Below are 15724 nucleotides of genomic sequence, written 5' to 3'. Positions count from 1 at the left end.
TTTGATCATTTCAAAGGAAAGAAGAAGGAAGTAGCTCCATTCAGCTTTCTTAGCTGCTCCCACCTGATTCATTCTTTTATACCACAAGCCAGTCAATCTAAAGTCTGGTGACAAATGAGGCATGGGCACGTGAGAGCTTGGATTGAAGGGAACTGAGTGAGAAAAAGTAAGAACAATGGTGGCAGTGTCCAGAGAAGGTTTGAAAACCAAAATCAAAGGTAACAAGGGGGTTATCTTAAAGGGGTAGGGAAACAAAGATCTAGTCCCTTTTTGGGTAAGATGATGGAGACCAAAATTAAGTAAAAGGAGGTAGATACACACTCAGGTCTCTTTCTTTTGAGTCATGACCAAAAGAGAAGAGAGCTCAGGCCAACTCCAAAGAACACAGAGACAGCCTAGGTTAATGTTAAAAATTGACGGTTGGGGAGAGAGAGAGAGAGAGGGAGAGAGAGAGAGAGAGAGAGAGAGAGAGAGAGAGAGAGACAACTCCTTCCAGTTTCTCTTGTATTTTCTTACTTAAAGACAAAGGTCTCTTTCTTAGACTTTTAACTACTCTCAGAACTTAAAAAGGAGCGTCAAAGTCCCCTGAAGGCAGAATAGGCTCAGATAAGAGAAAGGGCGCTTCTCACTGTGAACTCAGAGTGCCCTCTCTCTCCACCTGTTAGGGAAGTAGAGGACAGCATGCATGATACTACTGCCTAAGAGTGAGGTCACCTTTCCATTTTAGGAGAAAATAGTGGACAGTTCAGCTTGGCTTTTCAAAGAGGATTTTAAAAGATAGTCTCCCTCCAAATAGCTTCTCTTCCCTCTGTTCTCTCACTTTTAAAGTGTCAATTCCTTGAGTTGACCAAGCCACACTTGAAAGTGATCAATAAGTACCATTCACTGAATACACAAGAATCAAATGTTATGGGGAAAGGCAAAGAAAGACAACATCCTTGATTTCACAGACCTCTTTTCTCAGAATCCCCAGATATTAGATCAAATATATATTTGAAGATACCATCTAGTCCTTTGCCTTTGCAACTTAAAAAATATATATATATCAGACTTCCCCCATCCCCCAAACAAATTCTTAATGTAATTTCAAAATACCAAACAGATAAAAGCAGAATGAGGGGAATTCTGAGCCTCACCTTCTGACCAGACCACCCTCTCCCAACTTCACTCCCATCTCCAGTGGCCTCCCAGGTTCTTCTACTGAACCCAGAATCTTGGAGAACACAGTTTTACAGTCACCAATTTAGTCTAATCTGTTTTTATTCTTTTCCTAAAGAGAAAACATGCTTGGAAAGGAGGCTGATTGGTTGTAGGAATCAGGGAAGGGTGACCTAGAGAGAATATCGGGCCTGGAATCGGGAGATTTAGTCCAAACTGTCCCTCTAGTTAACCATTTGACTTTGGCAAGTCCCTTAATGGCCTCTGTTCCTTTATTTTTATAGCTCTCAGTTTGTAACGGATGCCCTCCAATGGCCCTTCCATCTGTAATATTTTAGAAGTCTGTTACTTTTTCTATCCTTAGCTTCTGTCGAAGTGGACTTCACAATGTGAAACATTCAAATGCTTTAGAAGGTTGGTTGAGCTTAGCTAGTGAGACAGCTTTGTTGACAAACGTCACTAGGTCAACATATGTTGTCATAACATCGACAAAGGGGGGATGGACTGGTGGCCTTATTCATTCAGCTTAATAATAAAAACAGAAAGACATCTTCATCACAAAATACCCCTACATGGATTTTACTCTTTCACAGTCCAGGCAGTGGGCAATGGGAAAATTCAATGTGGGAGGTACTCTAGCATTTTAATTTCAGTTTAATCAAAAAAAGACCCTTAGACATTACCTCGATCAGGAAAGCATGAGACATACCAAAACCTACTAAATATTATTAGCACCAGGCTTCCTAGTGTTTGCTGGATGATCAGATCACCTAGAGAGCTTATAAAATATATATATCACAATGCCTGTGAAGACCTTTGATTCATAGGTTTGGGGCATATTTTTATTGTCTGCCGCGATTGATTCTGATTATCAGGCAAGTATGGAAAACATGATGTTAGTGCAAACCCTCTCTGTGTTTTACTACTTATAGGGAAAAAAAACAAGACCAATATAAATCGTGTATCAGAATCAAAGCTTTAGTGATTGCCAGCAATCACTGGCAACAGGTGCAAGAAAACTGCCAATGGTTTTATCTAAGACATCTTAAGAGAAGTTCCCTCTGTAACTGAAGACACATGTGGCATATATTCGGTTCTAGGATATATGTATTTTTAATATCTTCTCTGCCATTTGACTGCATATAATTGACCTCACTGTAACCTACAGAGGAGGGAGATTTAGAAGCAAACCAGTATGACAGGGAAATGGCCCAATTATGCTGAGCCTTGATGTTCTCTTAGCAAAGCAGATAGAGACAGTATGCTAAGACACAAAGGGAAGTGGGAGGCACTGGGAGAGTGTCGTTAGATGAGGGAGATGAAAGGACAGCAATTATTCTAATCATCTACGGAGAGGGTACAGTAATGCTTCCTATAATTGCTGAGTGATGCATGAAGTCAATAATTTTAACTGGCCTTTAAGAAAATTTTTTTTCTAGAATGAAAACTAATTTTGCTTTTCAACCCTTGGGCTAGTGAAAAGTATTAATCACTCCCCATTAAACAGCAGCCAGCCAAATCTGTTTCAATATCCCTCACTCAAGATGAAGACGACCAGTGATTACCAGAGACTCATGTCCAGTGTTGAATGATATCTGTTTTATTTGGACAAATGGTCATTAGACTCTGTATTGATTCTTGTGATTTGTTTTGTTTTGTTTTCCCTCTCCTTTTTCTCCAGATCCGATGCCGGCTAAAATCAGTTTCCAAGATTTTGGAAAACTGACCATAAGGAAGGAAAATCCATCTCTGATAACTTGAAGATAAATGCTTATAAACTAACCTGCTAGTAAGCAGAAGCAGGAGCACCTTTCTTTGCAGTGTCAAAAAAATAGTCACGTAAGTCTAGATACATAACTGCTACTAAAAACAAAAACACTTTTGCATTGTGTTACTTTATCCTCCCTCCAATACACACACGTATTCACACAAGCAGTTGGCTAAGATAACTGCCAGAATACCAAATACGGGGGGCCTGGGGAGAAAACCCTCCATGCATGCCTAATGAGTGAAGAAAGAATGAAGGAGTGAGTGAATGAATGAACCAATTAATCAATGCCATTATTTTGTTCCTAGAAGCAAATTTTTTTTTTTTTTTTTTTTTTGGCATTTGTGTCCTAGGCGAGGGAGACTGATAGAATGGAAGACAGGTTGTCAGAATTGTACTGGTCACCATCTCTAGTCATGAAAGCAATCCCTTACTCCATCCTTTAATTTTTTAAATTTAAATTCAATTAGCCAACATAGAGTACATCATTAATTTCTGATGTAGCGTTCAATGATTCATGAATTGTGTATAACACAGAATTGCTCATCACTCCTCCTTAAGGCCCATCATCCAGTTACCCCATCCCCCCACCTCCCCTCCAGCAACCCTCAGTTTGTTTCCCAGAGTCAAGAGTCTCTCATGGTTTGTCTCCCTCTCTGATTTCTTCCCATTTAGTTTTCCCTCCCTTCCCGTGTGATCCTCTGCACTGTTTCTTATATTCCACATGAGAGTGAAACCATATGATAATTGTCTTTCTCTGCTTGACTTATTTCACTTAGCATAATCCCCTCCAGTTCCATCCACATCCATATAAACGGTAGGAATTCATCCTTTTTGATGGTTGAGTAATATTCCATTATATATATGAACCACATCTTCTTTACCCATTCATCTGTTGAAGGATCTCTTGGCTCCTTCCATAGTTTGTCTATTGTGGACATTGCTGCTATGAACATTGGGTTTCACGTGCCCCTCTTTTTCACAACATCTGTATCTTTGGGGCAAATACCCAGTAGTGTTATTCCACCTTTTAATGACCTATATTTATTAAGCATCTACTATGAGCCGGGCACTATTTTAGGGTGCTGAGGTCAGAGCAGTGATTTAGTAAAATCAGACCATTTAAGCGTTTAAGCCCTTGCTCTGCCATTTATTGCATGCATGACCTTGCATTCATTACGTAGCCCTCCTGTGCCTTCTCTCTCACTTTCTAATATAGTCCCTCCATCATGGGGTTAGAGTGATGAGTGTGTAAATGAATTAGTAGCGACAGAGTGCATAGAACAGTGTCTGGTACCTGGGAAGGGCTCAGTTCATATCGGCTGCTATTATTATCAGTACAATTCCTCCTCCCTTACTGGGCTGTAACTCCTTGAGGGTTTCCTCCACTCTTGGATCCCCAGCACCTAGTCCAGGGCCTGACACTGGTTGGTACTTAAGGGATAATCGGAATTCTACTTGGAGCCCCACAGTCAATCCAGTAAAGAAATTTACTAACACAGTTTTAGCCCTAATTTTAACTCATTCCGAAATCAACATTTGGGTTAAGGAACACTGCTCATTAGGCCCATCAATCTAAATACAGTATAATTATAGCAAAGGCTGTTCTATCCAGTGTTCTGTAATTGGAGCTTCCTATTCACTAGCACTTTCCCAAATTCCCACAATAATCACTGATGTTCGTAATGACAGCCCTGAGGCAGCGCAAAATCCTTTCGGATAACCGAGAACGATTACACTGTGTTCTGTCTAGCTGAGGGCATTTCACTGTTGCCTTGGTCTTTGAAAATATGTAATCCCTGGCTGTTATCCAAGGGGAATCTCTTTTCACCAGAGATCAGATTTCTTAGACTACACTACCCTTTGATCGGCTCAGATACCTGTTTACTGTACTTACAACCGGACGACCAAGCTTGCCCAGAATCACATGAGTGTGTGATACATAATTAGGTCATAGCCTGGTCCACAAGGGGAATAATTATCTGATTTTTTTCCTTTCCCTTTCTTTCTCTTTTCTTTTTTTTAGTAGAAAACTGTAAGTTATCAAAAAAGTACTCCTCCCAGATTGCTCGATCATGGAGATTGTTTCAAGGTAAGAAAAAAAAAAAAAAAAACCCAACACTGCTTGATGCTTTCCCTCAAGCATTTTAAATTTCAGTTTGCAGTTAATCCCTTTCATTTTAGTATTTGACTAATTGATGGAGATGACACATTTTAAACATAAAATGACTGCTTTCAACCCTAATCACTAGTTTATGGCTTTTTAATTTTTTTTTTTTTGCACATACCAATTTAATGTGGGTAGGGGTAGAATAACATCATCATTGTAAAGATCTTTATCGATTACCTTAATTATTGAAAATACTGATAACTGAGTGGAAAATATTTTGGAAAAGTACTCTGAATTACCACCCGTGCAATTTCAGGCAATTTTCCTATTGACTACGTGCTTTGGTTTTCTCATCTGTGAAATGGTATTAATAATCAGTCCTACTTCACAGAATTGTAATGATTACATGTAAAATGCTTAGAACAGTGCCTGGTATATAGCGAGAAGTCGATAAATGCTAGCTACTAATCATATAATTTGCCCTTCGATTTATATACCTTACAAGAGTGTTGGGACTTTTGAGGGTCCCCTGTATTTATTATATAGTTAACATTTCAGATTGTTAGAGGAGGTGGAGTTTTCAAAGGAGAAGGAGAAAAAGGAGAAGAAGGAGGAAGAAAAGAAGGAGGAGACGGAGGAGATGGAGGAGAAGGAGTCCCCGCTGCAGCTGTCCCACCTGCCTGCTGCTGTATTGAGATCCAGAATTCAGAACTCTGACTCCGTATGCTACCCTTGTTCCTCATTTATTCCTCCTCAATGTATTTCTCTTTGAAGGGGAGGTGATGTGCCTTTTTCTTTAGTGGAAGAACTCTCAGTTGCTTGGTAACAAAGCAGAAAATCAATGGCAAGCCTGGCCTTGGCAGTCCCAGTATGCTTCATACCCTGGTCCTCTGTCCTAAAGAACACTCCGTGGCCACTGTGTCAGCCTGCAGATTCTCAAAGCCCTAGACCCCAGGTGGCAGGATGCCACTTAGAGAGAAAGGAAGGCTAGGCTTCTTCTAAAAGTTCTTTGTAGTAATGACTGAAAAAAACAACACCAACATGGAAATGAGGAGTTCAGATTAACAAGTCCCCAAACCCACCTTATCCCCTTATCCCTGTCCCCGATGAGTATCAACAGAAATGCCTGGAACATTCTCCAGTGAGGCTATACAGGGGTAACACTTCTGTTACTCTCTTTCCAGGTAGCTTGATCTCTCATACACACCATATTTGGTCAAGCAAAGGGAAATATACACATAAACCATCCAGTGCTTATGGCCAACACAAAGTACTCCCATAAACCCACACATCCTCTACCACTGTCAGGACCAGGCTGCCTGGTGAGGCCCTCAGCTTGTCCTGTTCTAGCACCCCTTTCTCCATACTACGTGCTGTTATTGTTCAGGTTTGTATTTTACATTTTATAATCTCTTTCTCATGCCTTATCTCATCTGATCCTTAAAGTGACTCCTTGGAAAACAGAGCAGGTGTTATCTCCACTCCGAAATACAAAGAACCTCCCCATCTAGAAAGTTTGGAGCTCAGACGTTAATTCAGGCATTTTGACGCAGAATGCAGGAATTACTGTACTACCCTACACTGATTTCCTTCTTTCATTTTTTTATAGACAATAATATTTATAATGAGAGCTAATGTTTGGCACTTACAATGGCAACTGACTGTTCTATGCTTTTTGTACATTTATTCATTTTAATCTTCTGTGACCCCTATTTTACAAATGTAGAAACTGAGGTACAGAGAGATCAAGTGACTTCCCTAATGTCATACAACTATTCAAATCCAGCCAGTTGGGCTCCAGAGTCTGTGTTTCCAAACCCTATTCTATACTTTGTCTTAATGACTAATGAGAGGATAGTTTGGTGAAGCTAGAAGAATGGGGGTTTTTTGTTTGTTTGGTTGGTTGGTGGGTTTTTTTAAACTTAATGAAAGCTTTATTTATAGAACTTTTTTTTTATTATATCATGATAGTTGCCATAAAGTACTTCATTAGTTTTCGATGTAGTGTTCCATGCTTCATTGTTTGCATATAACACCCAGTGCTCATTGCTATATGTGCCCTCCTTAATACCCATCACCATGCTAGAAGAGTGTGCAATGGAAAAATATTCCAATGTATAAATTAGAATCAACAGCTAAGGAAGTGACTGATGCCCAAGTTCAGTGGAGAAAGGAAAGGTAGGAGGGATGGTATTGATCTAATAAATCTATTTTCAAATAATTCTTTCTGTTAAAGAGTACTTGTGGACTGTCACAGATTGGAGGATATCAAGGAGACATGAAGAATAAATGAAATGTGGTATTTTAGACTAAACCCCAGAACATAAGAAGAACATTAGTTGATCAGGAATCAGGAAAATCTGAATAGAGTCTACAGTTAATAGTATTGTAAAAAAATGAATTTCTGACGTGTTAACATTAGAGGAAGCTGGGTGAAGGGTATAAAGATCTCTACATCATCTTTGCAACTTTTCTATAAATCCAAAATTATTTCAAATAAAAATTTTACAAAATTATTTGTAGGTGAAGTGTATTTCAGACTACAATTATAACTGTCCTTCCCCAAAGCAACAACTTCAATCCCTATTTTTTCTAAATAATTGACTCTTTCCTATGTATGTCTTTTTTTAAAAAAAGATTTTACTTATTTATTTGAGAGAGAGAGAGAGAACGAGCAGGAGAAGAGGCAAGCCCACTCCCTGCTGAGTGTGAGGCCCAAGGTGGGGCCGGATGCAGGCCAATCCCAGGACCTAGATCATGACCCGAGCTGAAGTCAGACACTTAACCGACTGAGCCCCTCCTATGTACGTCTTTTGAAGATTACCGTTTTTGGTCCATTGCAGAAAAGATCCACCTTAATGATGTTCTCTTTGCTTCCTTCATGCAAGACCTCTAAGAAAGATGGCTTTAGAGGATGATCATATGTAATGAAACTGAAACTCACTTCTCCCTTTTGTTGCCCTCTGCATATAATCAGTTTTCAAGTTTCTGGGGGATTAGTTGAAATTTTGACAGGCTAGAAACAGTCTCCTCAGTCCGCCTAAATGCAGCCATTTCTCAGATGAAATGGGAGGTTAATGAAGACAGCGGGAACCATTACTTATTTTTTTGTGTCAGGATATAAATCTTTTGATGTAAAGAAAGGATTCTGTTTGTTTTGTTTTAATGATCTTTATTTTTAGGTGAACCATTTCAGGCTCAAAGATAGTCAAATCTCAAAGAAAAATCTAGTAAGAGAATTTAAGTGACAGATTTCAAGCATACACTTCTCATACGTCCTTGTTAACTTTGCGATTAAATTCCCCTTTGGTACATTTACTGAAGACACACTTATTGAGCACATTGATGCGATGGACAGGACCAGGACCCTGTCTTTAAGGAACATGCCATCTGGCAAAAGGAACTGAGTAAGAAAGCAAATTATGACACTTTGATACTATCCCTAGTATGGACAGCTTTTTTTTTTTTTTTTTTTTAAGATTTTATTTATTTATTTGTCAGAGAGAGAGAGAGAGAGAGAGAGAGAGAACACAAGCCAGGGGAGCAGCAGGCAGAGGGAGAAGCAGGCTCCCTGCCAAGCAAGGAACCTGATGCGGGGGCTCAAGCCCAGGACCCTGGGATCATGACCTGAGCCGAAGGCAGCTGCTTACCTGACTGAGCCACCCAGGCATCCCAGGACCAGCTTTTTGTCATTCAATTCAATATAGATATTTTCATTAATTAATTGAGATCTTGTGGAAAATTTTGTTGAAACATAATGCTAAGACTCACCTTAATTTCAAACTTGGTAATAATCTATTCTGTCAAATCAAATTCCAGTGGAGATTTTAAGAAATGAAGAGGTTCTTAATCCATCTTTTAATATACTACTGGTGGATGAAATAGCCACTTTTTACAGCCCACGAAAGCATGACAGATCATAGGTGGATAAAATCCACACTCATTCATCCCATGGTTGAGTGTATTTCAGGCTTCATTTATAGACTACCTTACGAACAACTTCAATCCCTGGTTTCCCTTTTTCTTTTTTTCTAAATTTTGCCTCTTTTCCATCTACATGGACATGCTGCAAGGAATACCTCATTTGGTCAAATGTTTTTGGATGCTTGCCCAATAGAAGATTTTAGCATGTGTCTCTCAAGAAGACGTTGTCACCACTGTAACTCGGTCCACTTTGTAGGCACTGCTCTGGGCTAAAGCCCTTCCGTAAATCTCTAAATCCATTCTGAATGTACAGCTTTCAAGCGTTCAGATTCTATTCTCTGGGCTTGAATTGTCTGTTGTACTCATTAATTACCTTTTTGTGAAAGCAAAAAGAATAAAAAAAAAGAAAGAAAGAAATCTCTCTCAATTTCCCTAAAGCCCCAGACCTTTCTTAGGATTCACCAAGAAAAGCAATTATCTTTTTGTACGGTATTGATCTGTCTGGACATTTCCTCTCAGTGGATCATCCGTTTAGTTCTGGAATTTAAAAATCCTCACAATGCCAACCTCTGTGTGACCACCTGAATTAATGTCCATTCCTCACCTGCAGGCACCCACCATTGGTCAAGTTCATTATCATATTAAGCTGTTTCACACAGGAATTTCAGTCAGGAAGGAAAATACTTTGGTGTTCCTGTTGTGCATGTATTTGGCATTTCTTCACTTAGTACTATTTAATAAGACTCTAAACTTTGATTAATCAACTAAGCTCCAAAATTGAAAACATGCTCTTTGGGAGGAAACACATGAGATCATTCACTGAAGTCTTGTAGAATTTACTGTATCACAGTACTTTCCACGCATGTTGATAAAAATGTACGTAGGAGTATCTGGCCATAGAAAGGCAGACATAATCTTCACGTAATTCATGACACCACTAAATTCTCTGAAGGTTTCATTGGTAAATATATTCTAGAAAATGATACATTAGCAATAACACTGACTATCTTGCAAAATCACTTTGGAACAAGAGAAAGCATTGAGAATGGGTACCTGCTGACAAATTCAAATTTTTTTTTTCTTTACTTACTGATGTATAAAATTAGGTTTAGGGTGATTTTTCTAGCTGACCAGCTAGTTTTCTCAATATTAACATTAACTAAATATTAACATTAAGCTGCATTTTAATTGATTCTTTTGAAGTTTAGATACAATACACAGGGACTCAAGAGCTGGGACTTCTGGATATTCTTTCTGAGTTGGCCAAGCCAGTTTAACAGCGGCAAAGTAGTGGTAACTTCCTGATGTGGGCACTCTGGTTCAGTAGGCATACCAACAAGTTCCAGGAACTCATCTATGAGAAGGCAGATAGATGCTCACTTGTGACTAGTCTGAGTCATAGTTATTATGGTCTGTGATTGCCAGATGGTTATATCTACCAGACAATTGATTGTCTCCTAAAATAGGGCCGTCCATAATCTTCAGATGATATAAAAATGATACAATTTTGACAGAAATAATATTTAAACCGAGTAAGATGCTTCTTAGTGTTCAAATATACTCTCTACCTGAATTTACTCTTACTTAGGAGAAAACAAATTACCTTCTCAAATCAACCATTGTGTGGAAAATTTTGCCACTTGTCTATCATGCTAATTGGCATTTGTAGACAGGCTCACACTCCTCCCCAAAGATATATAAAGTCAAATCTTATCAGAGTATATAAAGCCTCCTTGGCAAGATTTTGTGGGTTCTGCTAGCAGTAACTAATTTTCAAGATTTTCCCAGGTAAGCAGTGGTTTCCCCAAAGCCCTGTGACTGGCTTTCTCTCTTGTTAGTCAAGGTATGAACTATGCAGACACATGAGTGGAAAAGCTGATAAAACAATCTCTTGGTTTCATCTTGTTGCCTTCCTCTCTAGGGACCAATGTGACATGAGTGCGTCATAGAACAGAACAGCCTGGAGGCTGAAGGATTCAAGGGACAGATCGTGTAGGCATTAGGAAATCCCGGGAAGAAGAAAGAACCTGGATTTTGGTTCTAGGTACACCTGGATTTAAATATGGTCTCAGCTGTTTACAAGTGGCAGCAAACCTTGGCAAGTCCCTTAACCTCTGAGTTTTGGATCCCCGATTGTTACATGAGGATAATTCCTATCTTTGAGATCTCTGAGGGGATTACAGGAAAAACGAAGCAAAACGAAACAAAAGCAGACACCCCCCCACACACACATACACACTCCTGCACCAGTCAATGCTTTAGGCATAGCAGCCATTTTTATAAGAAAACATCACTCCGTTTAAGGGTGTGTTTAATTCTAATGAAGTATTTGAATTGGGTTTGTACCTCACTTGGGGTTTTCTCATGAAAGGCAAGTTATTAGATATTTGAAGGGGTATCTCATTGCTTCTTAAGAAGGGTCTTCTTTCTTCCCAGACTAACTTCCACCCCTACTCCAATTGGACTGAATGTTCATATTTGAGATTATCTGCACTAATCATGTAAAATGTAATAAAGAGGAAATCCTAAGAGCGCTTTAGAAAGAGGGAAAACTAAAAAGAAGTGCTTCACATTTATTCTTGGGCTATCCTTTGAGTAAAACGAGCCATGTATCTATGGTAGGCAGTTCAATACCAATGCGGATGCTAAATTACCTGGCCAACCTGTGCAAACTCCAATAATTTTTCCTTCTCAAATTAGAGCAAGGTGTGGCTCGGGGTTTACCTGACTGGACTGATGTGCCACTGGCAGCAAACCAGGAGCACAGGAAACACATTACACTGTACAGAGATTCCCCCCCCCCTTCCTCTATGTGGTCCATGACATAAGGCCACAAGCAGGTAGAAATGCATGGGAAGAGAAACATGAGGCATGAACAGCACTGTGGCTGAAGACCAGCGTCCAAGAGGCATTACACCTCTGAAGAATATTATGTAATCCTGGCACAAATAGATTAGCCAATGCAACCCAATTGCTAAACCTTATTTAGCAACCCTGGATGCTTTATGCATTCCCTGCCATTGTGTGCCTGTGTTTCTAAAATCAGGAGGAGCTTGTATGTGTCAAGTACAGTGTTATGCACATTACATATATGATCACATTCCATTTTCTTAACAGGTGTGGAAGGTATAGATTATAACCCTGAAGCACAGCTCTGGAAAGTGACAGGCTACTGCTTATGACCATCCCAGGAGGAAAAGATAGAGCTAGGGTCAAAACCCAAGCTGATCTGATAGAGATCAAAACACTGTTGAAAGGATGCCTTGTTGACTTCCTCTGAGATCCCCTGAAGAAGGGGATCTCAAGGGTTTTCACTTCATTAAAGTCTCTCAATCTACTTGTCCCGTTGCTTGCAGCAGATGACCATAAAAGTTTTTTCACTGGGAAGTTTAAGAATATCAGATGTGAACTTCCTTGACTCTCCTCCTGTTCATATATTTTGGTGCAATTCCCCAACCCCGTTCTCATCTGTGTTCCATAGGAGGGGTGACCAAAATTAAAACACCCCCCCTTGGTTTTTCTTCCCTTTCCCTGCTTTCTCCAGTTCCAAGTTGGCCAATTTTTTCCACCTCTTCTCCCACGCAATGTCAGTCTCTGCTTTTGTACTGGCCCTTTCTCTTGTGCCTGAAAAGATCCTTATATCTCTTTTACACACACTTGCACACTGTTGTCTGTCACTACCTTGATGGAGATAACCTATGAGTTGCAACTCTGTGATGTAAGTAGGGCATATATAGTCCCCATTTTCACATATCAAAAAACTGGTTGTCAAGACCCCACGGTCTTGAACCCTATGGCCCAGACCCTATGATGGCAAAAGTAGGGAGGATAAAACTCAGGTCTCCCACTCTCTTTCTATATGCAAAGCCAATGACCACTCAATGCCCATCGTGACATTTAAGATGGCCTCTTTCAGGGAAGGTCACTGCAGCAAGTTTCACTTTTGTCTCTGGAGCATGGAGACTGCCTCATCCATGGAACAGAGCTGCCAGCCCCGGGTGCTGGGGCCCTGCTTATGGTAAGTGACACATCTCTAATTATCGCATTGCCCAGACATCGTAATCCATCCTCCCAGGTATGAAGGCCCATTAATAACTCTCTGGGGAAGGAAGGCAGTGTCCCAGATGCAGTCCTGTCACATGATCTGCTCTCTGATACAGAGTTCCCGTAATCAGTGCTAACATGCCCTCCAATGTGTCACAACACTCATTGTCTCTCAGCCTCTCACAATATACACAAGGAAGCAAACCCCCTTATCATTTAATAACACGCCCTGATACTGAACACTGGAGAAAATGGAAACACTCCAAGGGAGAGGAGAAAGCTACTTATGTGAGGAAGTTATTAAAGTTGTAATGCAGGCTCTCCCACAGTTGAGAGTTCAGAGACATGAACAGATCCTACTTTAACCCTACTGCTGCCATCACCCTCAGGCTGGGCAGATTTCCGGCAGGACAAGGCCCCCGAGCACACAGAGGAGATGCTTCGGAGGGATGAGAAGAAAAAGAAAACCATGGAGTCTGTTTTTCTGCCGCACGGAATGAGGTTTTGTGTCACTGTTTTCACCTTGAAAGGAAACCGAGTTTGACACGGAACACCAGTGGAGAGTCTGTCCTGGGATTCAGAACTGACTTTGGCCATGAGCACATGCGTGGGCCTCGGGGTACATGTTTATACAGCGGGAAGGAAAATGCTTTCCACCGCTTAGCATGAGGGCATGCTACAAAATGGAACGTAATGGTATAGGGCAAAGTGCTTTACGCTTTTAGGAGAAATTATTAATAAAATGATAACAGTAACAACAGCTAACATTTAAAAGACCCTTAGGATGGGGTCAGGCAGTATATCAGGGCTTTCAAGGTACCATCTCATTTAATCTTCACATCAACCCAATGGAATTTTATTATTCTCCCTTTCAACAGGTGGGGAAACTGAGGCAGGGAGAAGTTATTAATTTGCCTGAAGTCAAAGAGCTATTAAGTAACAGAGTCAGGAATTGAACCTAGAAAGTTCAGAGCGTGCTGAGAGCATGCTCTTGTTAAAGAGGTCTGCTATTAAATAGAAACCCTGAGTTTTACGTTGCCGAGAGAAACAGGAAGAGAGAGACAGAGACAGAGAGAGAACCCACGGAGAGGGCTCAATAGGAGGGAGCACGAGAGAGCAGACACCAGTAGGCAAATTATACGTCACCATCAACACAGCCCTTTAACTCACCCTCTCCTCCAACCCTTCAGGAGCTCAGTCTCCACCTTCCTCAAACTAACTAAACAGAACACCTGGCATTCCCCCTACACACTGCAATCTGACAATCACGAGGCTTGTGTTTCACCCCCAGCCTTCTCATTAGCTGACTGTGAGCCTAGGTAGGTAAGTCTCTGGGCCTCCGTGTGGTCATCTCTAAAATGAGTGTTTGAATGACAGCCTCTCAGATGCCCTCCAGCCTTGAATCGTTCATTCTGGACTTCTGACTGAGAACTGCTGAGCCTGGCCGCTCACTCTATCAGTACAGAGATCCCACCAGGGCAGGGGTCTCCAAAATGGGCTGAGCAGCCCCCAGAGGGGTGCCAAACTTGGTTCACCAGGGTTATGGTGAAAAATATTAGAACGTCTATTTGTGAAATCTTCACTTTTAGAAATTCTGATGTTTCTCTATGTTTCATAATATAAAAAACATGTTAGCACATGTGCACACTACACCAAACATATATATTTATAAGCAGTGCATGATTAATTTTTTTCATATGTACGGATAATCAAAAATATTTGGAGGTCATGATACTAGACAGCTAAGCTGGGCCTGGCTCTCTGCAGTGCCCCCCAGAGGCTATACCCAATTTGCCATATTGGTGGAATCTTACCAATGCCCGTAGATGTGGACTAGAACTTGAAGCTAGGGCCAAGGTGGTTCACGCTGCAATTTATTTTTGCTTCCTAAAATTCAGTGCTTAATGTCGTGTCCTAATTTTAAACCACAGGGGCAGGAATAATATTAACAATAACAACAGAAACAACAACATTAATGAGAAAAATCCAACTTATTACACATAATTGAAGCCTAGATTTTTAAAGAAAATATTACTCTAAAGGACAGGTAGGTGCAAGTGCCTAATGGAATCAAGATATTCTCTCCCAGAAAAAAAAAAATCATCATTTACCCTTAAGCCTCTGTGATTATCCTTACAGTATGTTAAAATATATGGACACATGTTGACAGTGCCCTATTAGCTTTCTCTACCATTCTGTCTATTTTTCTGAGTCACAAATAGATTAAGTTCAATTTTGAACTAATCCTCTCACTTGATTTCCCTCTCTACATTCAGATACTCACAGTAATACCTGGGATATGAGGTGCTACTCTGACCTCTTTAGTTTGGGAAGAATATTGAAATATCATAGAAGCTACAAAGATAGGCTCAAAAAAAAAAAGGCAGTGTTACAAAGGCTGGAAGATAAAACATATGAGGAAAGGTGGGAAGAGCTAAATTTATAAAGTCTGGCAAAGCAATGACTCCAGGGGACTAGATCACAGCCTATAAATACCTTCAAGGTAACAATATAATTGAAGGGAAAGAATTATTCATAGTCTCAGAAGATGATATGACTGGAAGCAATGGCCTGAAGCAATGGAAGAAAAAGTTTAGGTAAAATTGTCAGGAGTAGTGCAGGTGGGAGGGGGGGTGGGGAAATTCTTGACTATCTGAGGAATGAAACAGGAAAAGTAATCTGGCAGGAAGCATTTGAAGCACTCTGATCCAGACATCCCA

General features: G+C 40.3%; 1 protein-coding gene across 2 annotated transcripts in view; it reads right to left on the bottom strand.

Moving 5' to 3' along the window:
* NRXN3 (neurexin 3) overlaps positions 1–15724 on the bottom strand; it is a 1516445-nt gene that overhangs the window by 316652 nt on the left and 1184069 nt on the right. The gene's annotated exons all lie outside the window — the stretch shown is intronic.

This window comes from Ursus americanus, chromosome 26 (assembly GCF_024610735.1).
Source record: "Ursus americanus isolate L20-20 chromosome 26, mUrsAme1.1.p, whole genome shotgun sequence".
Lineage (NCBI taxonomy): Eukaryota > Metazoa > Chordata > Mammalia > Carnivora > Ursidae > Ursus > Ursus americanus.
The sequence above is the reverse complement of the archived record's forward strand: the minus strand, read 5'-3'. Positions and strand labels throughout refer to the sequence as shown.